The sequence below is a fragment of the Vigna unguiculata genome, chromosome 1 (genome assembly GCF_004118075.2).
Source record: "Vigna unguiculata cultivar IT97K-499-35 chromosome 1, ASM411807v1, whole genome shotgun sequence".
Lineage (NCBI taxonomy): Eukaryota > Viridiplantae > Streptophyta > Magnoliopsida > Fabales > Fabaceae > Vigna > Vigna unguiculata.
In genome coordinates, this window is record NC_040279.1 from 18,771,207 (window position 1) to 18,781,682 (window position 10,476).

The 10,476-nt window shown below is 32.1% G+C and overlaps 1 long non-coding RNA gene across 1 annotated transcript; it reads right to left on the reverse strand.

Annotated features, from left to right (window-relative positions):
- Positions 1–8,760: 8,760 nt before the first annotated feature.
- Positions 8,761–10,163, reverse strand: LOC114173042. Its single transcript, XR_003602450.1, has 4 exons — positions 10,125–10,163; positions 9,915–9,982; positions 9,349–9,416; positions 8,761–8,992 (listed from the first exon to the last, which is right to left on the reverse strand). It is a non-coding gene; the product is annotated as an uncharacterized LOC114173042 (long non-coding RNA).
- Positions 10,164–10,476: the final 313 nt, after the last annotated feature.

The following is a 10,476-nucleotide window of genomic DNA, read 5'->3' on the forward strand; positions in this document are numbered from 1 at the left end:
TTTCTGTAGTTAAATTATTTATTTGCAATGTGTTTATCACTAAAAAAAATAATTGATTTTAGCGGGATTATATTCGGTGTTTCTGGAGTTTTAACCCACACTAATGATTTTACCACGGGTTACGGATTATCGGAGGTTTTTAGCAACCCCTGGGAGTAGAACAACTTATCGGGGGTTTCGAAAATTCCCATTAATACTTGGGATTTCGAAAACCTCCATTAATGCTTGGGGTTCTGAAAACCCCCAACAATGCCTGGGGTTCTGAAAACCTCCATTAATGCCTGGGGTTCTGAAAACCCCCATTAATGCCTGAGGTTCTGAAAATCCTCATTAATGTCTGAGGTTCCGAAAACCCCCAGTAATGCATGGGGTTTACAAAAACTCCAATAATGTTTGGGGTTCCGAAAACCCCCATTAATTCCTCGAAAACCCCTGTTAATACCAAAAAGTTAGTGCTCATATTATTATGACATTACTATAATGTTAAAGTTGTACTTTCCTGATAATTGATTTGTTTAATTAATTATTTGAGTACGAAAAGAACCTTATTCTATAAAATTTTCTATTTATTACTTAATATTTTGGTATCAATCAATACAAATAAGCAAAACCTTCAATGCCACTTCAAAATAAGCAATCAATACAAATATTCATTCAAATGGTACCAATAATGGACTAGCAGTCATAATGCTCTTAACATAATAAGTGTTGGAGAGGTAGCATTTGAATGGCAGTGACATAATAAGCAATGCACTATATACCTACAATAAAACCAAAATTAACCAAAAGTTTCCTAGAAGCATATTTGTTGACAAATTTCAAAAGTAAACAAAAAATATCATCTAATGCGATGTTGGATGTTGATCATTTGTTTCTTCGTTAGGAAGACTTCCTTGACCAGATATCTAACATTGAAAAATAATGATAATTAATAACTTTCCAAATAATAATATCAAACATATATTAATTAAATCAAGATTTAAATATTATTTTTGGTGCATGATGCATAGTAAAATCTCGAAGCAACTCTCCTTGATAATTTTGTACCAAAAAATTAACCATTGCCTTCATTTCATTGAGTTGGGATGTCAATGTAGAAACCTATTTTAAAACACAAAATTAATTAAATTAATCAAAATAATCAAAATAGAGAAAATAACTCTTATTTTCTACTTTTGAAGAAACAAAATGGAGCTCTTTTGACAATCTTGGTTTACATAACATATTCAAACATCAAATTTGATAAAAGTAATGCATCATGATCAAAACTAAAAAGTTAACCTGATTTTGTAACTGAGCATTAGAAGGATAACTTGAAGATGCTCTACTATATGAATGACCCTTGGAGCCAAACACTTTAGATGGGCAAGGACCCAAACCCAAACCCCTAACACGTCCACAGTGCTCTTGGCTTCCGAAAGCAAAAGCTAAGGAATCAGTACTTGATATTTCTTTTGATACAGATGATGATGATGATGTTGATTCATATACTTGAATTTTTTCCTACAAAGAACATAAGAAGAAACTAATTAAAATAACACAAAGTATAGTTGACAATTATAGACTTTATTAGAATTGAACTTACACTGGTTTCCCTCGCTTCATCACTCACAAAGGCTCCATTAGCATGTTTATGTGTTGCTATCCATACCTCTCCTCTACTAACATTGTGGCCACACTCTTTTTCCTATAAAATTAAAGAAAAAAATATGACACATAAAGCCAAAAATTGAAACAAAAAGTTCACATCAAGATATGTAGTATCAACACCATTTCATCTTTTTTCCTTGCAATGCTCTTAGATCCACATGTGTGAGCAATGGTTTGCTTTGCCCTATTATCTTTATTTTTCAGAGCATGCTCCTAATCATCAACGTATAAAAATTAATAATCATTAACTTGAACGATGTTGATGAAAAATAGTTTCAATATATCTTTGTTTTTGAATTTAGTCGATAATCCACAAAAGAAGCCCAATGATCTCTATCTATTCCTGCTGAAACCATTGTGATCAATTCATCTCTAGTACGTGTTTCATCATTTCTAAGTTGCCACAATTCCTGTCAGTAGTCTCTCCACTTTATGTTAAGTGATTTGAGGATGTGGCTTATATGAACATCAAAATAGACATCAAACTTAGCCTTCAAAACATAAAACAGTTAAAATTAACAAGAGTTATAGTATAATTAAATCATACATTAAGTTTTTACAATGCTGACTTGAATAGTATTCTTAACTACGTCTTCTTTATAATCTTTAGGAATCTTCTTCCATCTAGAATAACTAATAGGAAGAGAATTAGAGTTTCTTGCAATGCTACCCAAGAACCTATTCAACAATGCTCCACCATCTGCAATTGGTTGACCCTCATTATTCCACTGCACAACAATCCTTTCATTAGGAGGTAAATGCCACACATCATTAGTTCGTAGTTGTTTTGTAATTCTCTTTCCTTGATCATCTACGGAATGTGAGAAAATAATTGTTACTAATTTATTATAAAGAGAAATATATGTATAATATATTATGTAGTACTTTGTATATAATTGCTTACCAATGACATTAACAAACCATGCTCTTTTTCGGGTTGCGGGCCTTTGTTCATCTACTTGCAACTCAGTCTCCTCATTTTCTTCCTCTTCATTTTCAAAATATGAATGTGATGTAGTTGGTATTGTTGGTTCAGAAACATGAAATGATTGATATGGTGGCTGAGAATTAGATTGAGGCGCAATTGGGGGCTGGCTAGTTGAAGATATCCTCACTTTCAAGGTTCCTGAAAATAAATTGGTTAGATATTCCTAAAACTGAATATAAAATCAATTTGATATATACAAAATCTAATGTAAAACAAATTATATACATAATACTTATTCATGAAATTTGATAAAACAAATTACTTGGCCGAGGTGCAGATGGAGGTGGAGGGTAAGAATATTTAGGACCTTGTTCAATACTTGCTTGAGATGCAGATGAAAGTGGAGGGGAAAATGAAAATGTAGGACCTTGTTGAATATTTACTTGAGGTGTAATTGGGGTTGGAATTTGTACTTCAAGTCTTGGAGATTGAGTACTAGGCAGTGAAGAATGAGTACTCACTTCTTCAAATTTTGACTTAGACTTACTTGAAGTTGAAAAGTTCATCTTCAAGTCTCCTGACAACAGATAAATATTGATAAAGGTAGATTGGAAATCCTTAGATTGGATCACTATAAGTCTATTTAGACCACATGCTAATAATTACCTGTATCACCTCATTATATTAACATCATTTATAATATATTTTCAATACCAAATGTCTGCACGCTCACAATAAAGTGGAGAAAGTGGTCTTATTCAAGAGTCGAAGGAGTATTGTGACCATCAAGTGAAATTAAAGTAGATTCGTTGCAACATAAATATGACTATAAATATGACTATGTAAAAAGTATTACAAGCTTTGTAATATTACACATAACAACAGTGACTTTAGATTATCTGCACTTAGTGGACATCATTACATAACACACCAAGACTCATAATAAGTAGTGAATACCCTACATGCATAAAGGAAGATAAGATATAAAAAATAAAGAGGATATAAGAAAGTAACTATTAACTACAGCATATAAAATAGTATCATTCATAAGTCAACTTAAGAACAACCTATTTCATCAATGTACCTAAAAAAAGATATAACAGACACAAAAACCTGACATCTCACAAACCAAAATAAAAAGAAACAAATAATATTTATAAGTCACATCAAAGCTAATATTTAGACATTCAATGGTCAAAACATGAACAAGAACTAGAGACTTAAAGCAAGACACTGAGAAACACAACAACGGATCTATGAAAATCAAGGAAATGCAGAGAATACTTCAGAGCTTAGACAAAGCTCCAAACTCATACAGCCAAACAAAATCTGAAGTAATAGTCGCTAATTAAGTGAACCTAACTAAGTACACAAGTCAGTAATTGAATCATAAACCATAAGTAATGTTAGTTTCTAAATGATAAGTAATAGCAGAATAATCTACAACCAAACAAATTTAAGATGTAGAAATATCCCAACAGTTTGTAAATGTTAAAACCAATGCAAACTATTCAATGGGAGAATTAATGGTACCAATGCCTGAAGACAACTATTGTAGAGATGGAAAGATGGAAACAGTATCTCAAAACAAATTGTGGGCTAGCAATGAAACAAAACCAAAACAGTATCTGAATGGTGTGGTCAACAAAAAGATGTCGTTGACAGATTCAGTAACCATTTGCCATTGCCAATAGAAAGCTATGAGATATCAGGCTCAGAACCAACCACCTAATTGCTAGAATCTCTTTTGCAAGTTGTCTAATGAGAATAGAATAAATAATTATAAAATCAAACACTATTTTAATACAATTTAATTGAGGTTGTGGAGTGATGCAAACAAAATTTATTTGGAGCTAATTACCTATTTGCAAAAGGTAATTAGCAAATATACTTTTCTAAATGAGTTTCCCTGTAAAGACTTCTAAGATAAAAAAAAATAAAAATGGAAGGAACTTTTCTATAAGATACCAAAAAAATGTTATTGTACCAGTTACAGTGAGAGAATTCATAAGAGTGCTTTTAATTTTAGGCAAGTAAACTCATAAGCTCAAGTGGAGCAATCTCAAACTAAGCAATGATAGTACCTAAAATGGAGTCATGCGGTCTTAGTGATAGAATTTCATATTAAAGTACTTTTTTAAATTTTTTTTAGAAACAACTTAATGTTTAGAAGGAATGAAAATAAGTTTTCATTTTAAATTGACTGATTATAACTTTCATAAAAATGAATTAAATTTTTTAAATGGTACCATACTTTATTCCTTCAGTCATTTTCCTTCATATTTAGAACACAATCACCTAAGAAAACAAATTGTGTGCCAACTTCCTTGCAAAAATTATTCTCCATAATGTGCACCATAGATGAACAACTGAGATAATAATAGAAGAAGGAGGTTTTCAAGGGCAATATATAAGAAGTAGGAAAAGAACTGTACTACACAGCATCTGTAGTAGGAAACAGAAAGGAAAATTATTTTTTCACAAACAGAACATGCAGACATGATTCTAAGTTGAAACCTTAAAGAAGAGAAATTGGAGTGCTCTCTTACATGTTAGTTGCTACATGCTTATTAATATCTGCTTTGGATATTCATTTCTTTCATTTGGTAATGATTCGTAACTTAAATATAAATATAGATGTTCAAAAGTATTTTTATTTTATGTCAATATAAATATTTAAAGATAGTAGACCCTTGAAGGCCTCAGTAGCAAGCTGCATGTATATTAAGGAAGTGACATAATTACCTGAATGAGATTGATGATGAGCTGCAAGTGTAACTACATGTCCCCATTTAGAAGATTTATTGGTTGACATTTTCTTCTTGGTTGATATTTTCTTCATCTTCCGGTGGTCTACAAATAAGATAAACACATCAAATTAAACAATGAAGGATAATAGTTTAAGATGAATTAGTAAAATGACTCAACAATTGAAAAAAGGAAAAAAAAAACCTTTAGTTGTATATTTCCATCCTCGTTAGAAAATAATATTCCTAGGTTTTGTTGTTCAAATGGCTCACATTCATGAAAATGTCAACATCATCTCCACCCATGTTGTATAAGTCTCTAGGCTTTACAAGTATGCACCAATTTTTATCCAACTCATCGTCTACATAATACACCATTTGAGCTTCTAATGCCTTAATGTATGGCTCGTCATCATCATTATCACTAGTATGGATTAAGCATGCAAAACTTACTAATGTAAATCCATACTCATCACTCATAATCCCTCTAGAAGTAGTTGTATTAGCCCAGTTACATTTGAATAAAACAATTGAGAATCGACCATGGTAGTTTATCTCAATTATGTCTACCAATCGACCATAATACGACACACCTCCAAACTGCATTTGATTATCACTACTACTTGCATAACTCATTGTCCCAAATGTACCAAACACTCCATTGTTTTGTGTTTTAAGCCATAGATCACGCTCCAATATACGAAATTTGAACCCATTAACATTGTAGGCACTATATCGCTTTGCACAATCAATAGGACCCATGACCAAGAACTTTAAATCATCTGAATGGATATCGAATGATTCATTCCTTATCTAAAACATAAAAAGTAAGAATCATATAAATTATAACATACTCATAAATCAAAGATTTCTAGAGAAAATATACATACACGACGTGAAAACCACTTAACAAATTCTTTATGAACCTTTTGTCTATCACAGAGGAAGATCGTGTGCGGCTTCTTAGTTGTGTTTGTATAATGCCTCCAAATTCCTTATGTGAAACATGTAAAACATGTTATCTAATGTTAAATGAAAAACCAAATATATAAAAACGCCTTGCTCTATAAATACTTACTGTATAAATGGGTCAACTATGGGCAATTTGTTAGCACATGACGATGTGCTTGCAACTTTTCCTTTGTAGATAGAGTGAAATAAGTAAAACTACCAACTGGTTTTCCGATTGGTGGGAACAATGTACTTGCATTACAAGACACATTATTAGGTTCATCATCAACACGATGCAATCGATTGAATACAATCTCAATTCCATCTAAATATCTAGAACAAAATGTTAAAGACTCTTCAGTCATGTATCCTTCAGCTATTGATCCTTCTGCTTGTGCTTTATTACGGACATACGACTTCAATTTTCCTAGATACCTCTCAATGGGATACATCCATCGGTATTGGATAGGTCCTCCAAGCTTAGCATCTTCCACTAAATGAACAATTAAATGAACCATGACCGTAAAAAAGGAAGGAGGAAATAACATCTCCATGTGACACAATGTGAGAACAATTCTACCTTGTAGTTGGTCAAGTTCATCCATTTTCAAAACTTTATTACACAATTGTCTAAAAAAAAACACAAATCAATCAAAATTGAGCAAACTTCATTAGGGAGTGTCTTTCTAATTGCCAAAGGTAGAAGTTGCTCCATCAAAACATGTGAGTCATGACTTTTTAATCCTCCAAGCTTACGTTGTTTGACATCAATGCATCTACTAATGTTACTAGAGTAGCCATCTGGAACTGTTATGTTCTTCAAAGTTTTGAGAAAGATATCTTTATTTGCATTTGTCAATGTATATATAGCAGGGAGATATCTACCATTCCCATCAGGCCAAAGATCAGGTCTAATACCCCAGAGTTGTAAATCTTTTCGTGCTTTTAGATTGTCTTTACATATATTTGAACTATCATTCAACAATGTAGACACAACATTATTACATACATTTTTTTCAATGTGCATGACATCCAAATTGTGATGTAATAAGTTGTATACCCAATAAGGAAGTTCAAAAAATATACTTTTTTTTCACCATTGTTGAGTGTCTAACTTAGCATGATTAACTCCCTATTGTCTTTTGGCCCGTTCTTCAAGTAATGGTTCTTTCCCAATTCAACATTAAGATTCTTAACTTGTTGTAACACATCATATCCTGAGATCGCCAAAGGTGGATTTCTATTTTCTATAGTTCCATCAAATCTCATTCGAGCCAGTCTAAATCTATGTCTTCCATCTAACCAACAACGATGACTCATGAAACAAAATTTACCACCTTTAATAAGTTTCTTAGGAGTTGTGTCAAAATTACATCTAGGACATGCCAACCCAGTATGTGTGTTCCATCCAGATAAGGTTCCAAGACCCAGAAAATCACTAATGGTCCACAATATAGCTGCATGCATATCAAACACTTCACTTCCATATGAATCAAAAGTTTTGATACCAGTGTTCCATAGCTCTTTCAACTCTTCTATTCGTGGCTGTAAATATACATCAATATCATTTCCTGGAGCTCGCTTTCCAGGAATGATCATGGAGAGAATGAATGAACTTTGTTCCATACACATCCAAGGCGAAAGTTTGTACGGTATGAGTACAACTAGCCAAATACTGTGGCTAGTGCTTAGATTACCATATGGATTAAACCCATCCGTAGCCAAACCAAGTCTCACATTTCGAGGGTCTGAGGCAAATTGAGGATGCTTAAAGTCAAATGTCTTCCATGCTTTAGAATCTCTTGGATGCCTTAAGATGACTTCATTTGTACTTCTTGATGAATGTGATCGCATATGCTAAGCTATTTTGGAAGACATAAACATCCTCTGAAAGCGTGGCTTCAAAGGAAAATACCTCAACACTTTTGCAGGAATCTTTTTTTTATTACTTGTAGCACTAATTGTACCTTTTCTTTTTGCCTTCCATCTAGATGTTTTACATTTCTTACAAAAGTCCCTATTTGCGTCTTCTCCAAAGTACAACATGCAATCATTCGGACAAGCATCGATTTTGGTGTAATGAAGACCAAAATTGTTAATGATTTTCTTTGCTTCATAGAATGAGCGTGGAATTTTAGCATGTTCAAAGACATCTGCCAACAACTCTAGTATCATGGACATTTCCTTGTCACTTATTTTGCAAAGACATTTGATGTGATACAACTTGATCAAGAATGAAAGTTTAGAATATTTATCACACCCTTCATATAAACTCTTTTGACCATCTTGCATTAAATCAACAAAATCTCCAATATCATCATTCCCGGCATGGCTTGACTCTGAACCCATTTCCTTATCGTCCACCGTGTCATTGCTATATTGATGATACCCAAATTCATCATTAACCATGTCAAACATCGAATTTATTTCATTATCTTCTTGCGGCATTACACGTGTTTCATCAGTCACATTTACTCCTCTCCCCATGTAGAAGCCACATTGTATATCCTTTTGGAAAAGGTTTAAGAATCAAGTGCTCATACACTAATTCACGATCCTGCCATTTGTTAAAGTTGCATTTTTGACATGGACATACTATTTTCCCCCTTACACCACTATTAGCAAATGCAAAGTCCAAAAATTTGTTTAAACCATCCATATATTGAGGTGTGTTTCTTGGCATGTCTATCCAAGATTTATCCATTGGAAATAGGGTCTGTTCAAGCCAAAATAATTCATACATTATTTTAGGATAACAATAATGAATATAATAAAGGAGAATAATGAATTCTCCTTTCCTATCTAAAGTAGAAATTTGTTGAAAAAACCATATGTATATATAATTTTTGTGTGAAGAAAGAAAAAGTGAGAGGCAGAAACTTGCAGAACTATTATTACTAGTGTTATTATTAGTAAATATTAAGACCAAAATGGTTAACTAGTTGTACTGGTATATGGAAACTTAAACATTATTACAAATATGGAATTACTTTGGAATATATAATAAAATAGAAGGATAAAACATAATGATTAAACTATAATACATAGTATATAAGGATAAGAAATTCTTACATTAACTTTACTTGCAAAAACTGAATTAGTTGGTGAATTTGCAATGAACCTTGCCTACTGTCAATTAGCTGTGCAGCACAAAAAGTTAGGAATATTATATCACTACAAAAAAAATTGATTTTTTCTATGGACAAAATCTGTATGTAATGAACAAAATCCGTATGTAATTAGATATTATCTACGGATTACATACGAAAATAGACTATACTAAAACCTGAAAATTTAAATGAAATTAAAAATAAATTAATCACAATCCAAATGTCTTACAAAATATTACGTGCATGTAATTTTCGCTTCCGATGACTAACCTAAATGAAAACAAGTAGTCTATGTTACCCATTTATATGCAAATTAAATTGTCAATCAAGTAAGTAGAAACACTAACATATATGTATATTTGAAAGGTTAAGATCCAAGCATAAATCAACCATGGTTCTGTTAGGTTTGTCCTAAACTACTTCCAATTAAACTTCCTTTTAGGAACCCAACTTAATACACTATACCAGACAGTAAAAATAGTCCAAGAGTTAGGGACGCAATGTGCACTTTAAGAACATGGAACTTACAAGTTTTCATATGATCATATACATTTTGGAGGTTACGAAGACATTTCTTGTGCCATCTTTGCCAACTCCTGCAGTAGAGTTCATCAAAACATTAAGAAGTTAAATTACTCAAAGTTATAAAGACCTTTTTTATGCCAAATCCTGCAGTAGAGTTCTTAATAATGTTGAATGAGTGAGAGAAAAATGGAAATGAATAATCACAAGTATTACTTGGTAACTTCTTTGGATGGGTGCAACAGATTATATTCTTCCCTTCAAGACTAGGAATGAGTTTATCAATTAACGGATGAAGCTTGTGAAAATCAGAACATAGCTTCCAAATGCTGAAGAATATCTTGATCAAAAGGATCAAACTTTACACCAGCTAGAAGTCTAGGTAAGTCAAGAATTCTAGTAGAAACACTAGGACATTTATATTTATTCTTGAAATAAAAGGCAAAACAGTAAGTATCAAATATTGTGCATATATATAATGCTGATTAGAAAACAATATAAAAGTGTATATGATTATAAAAATCTCCCTAAAAAACATCTAAAAAAACCTATTTTTCTGGTTACAGAG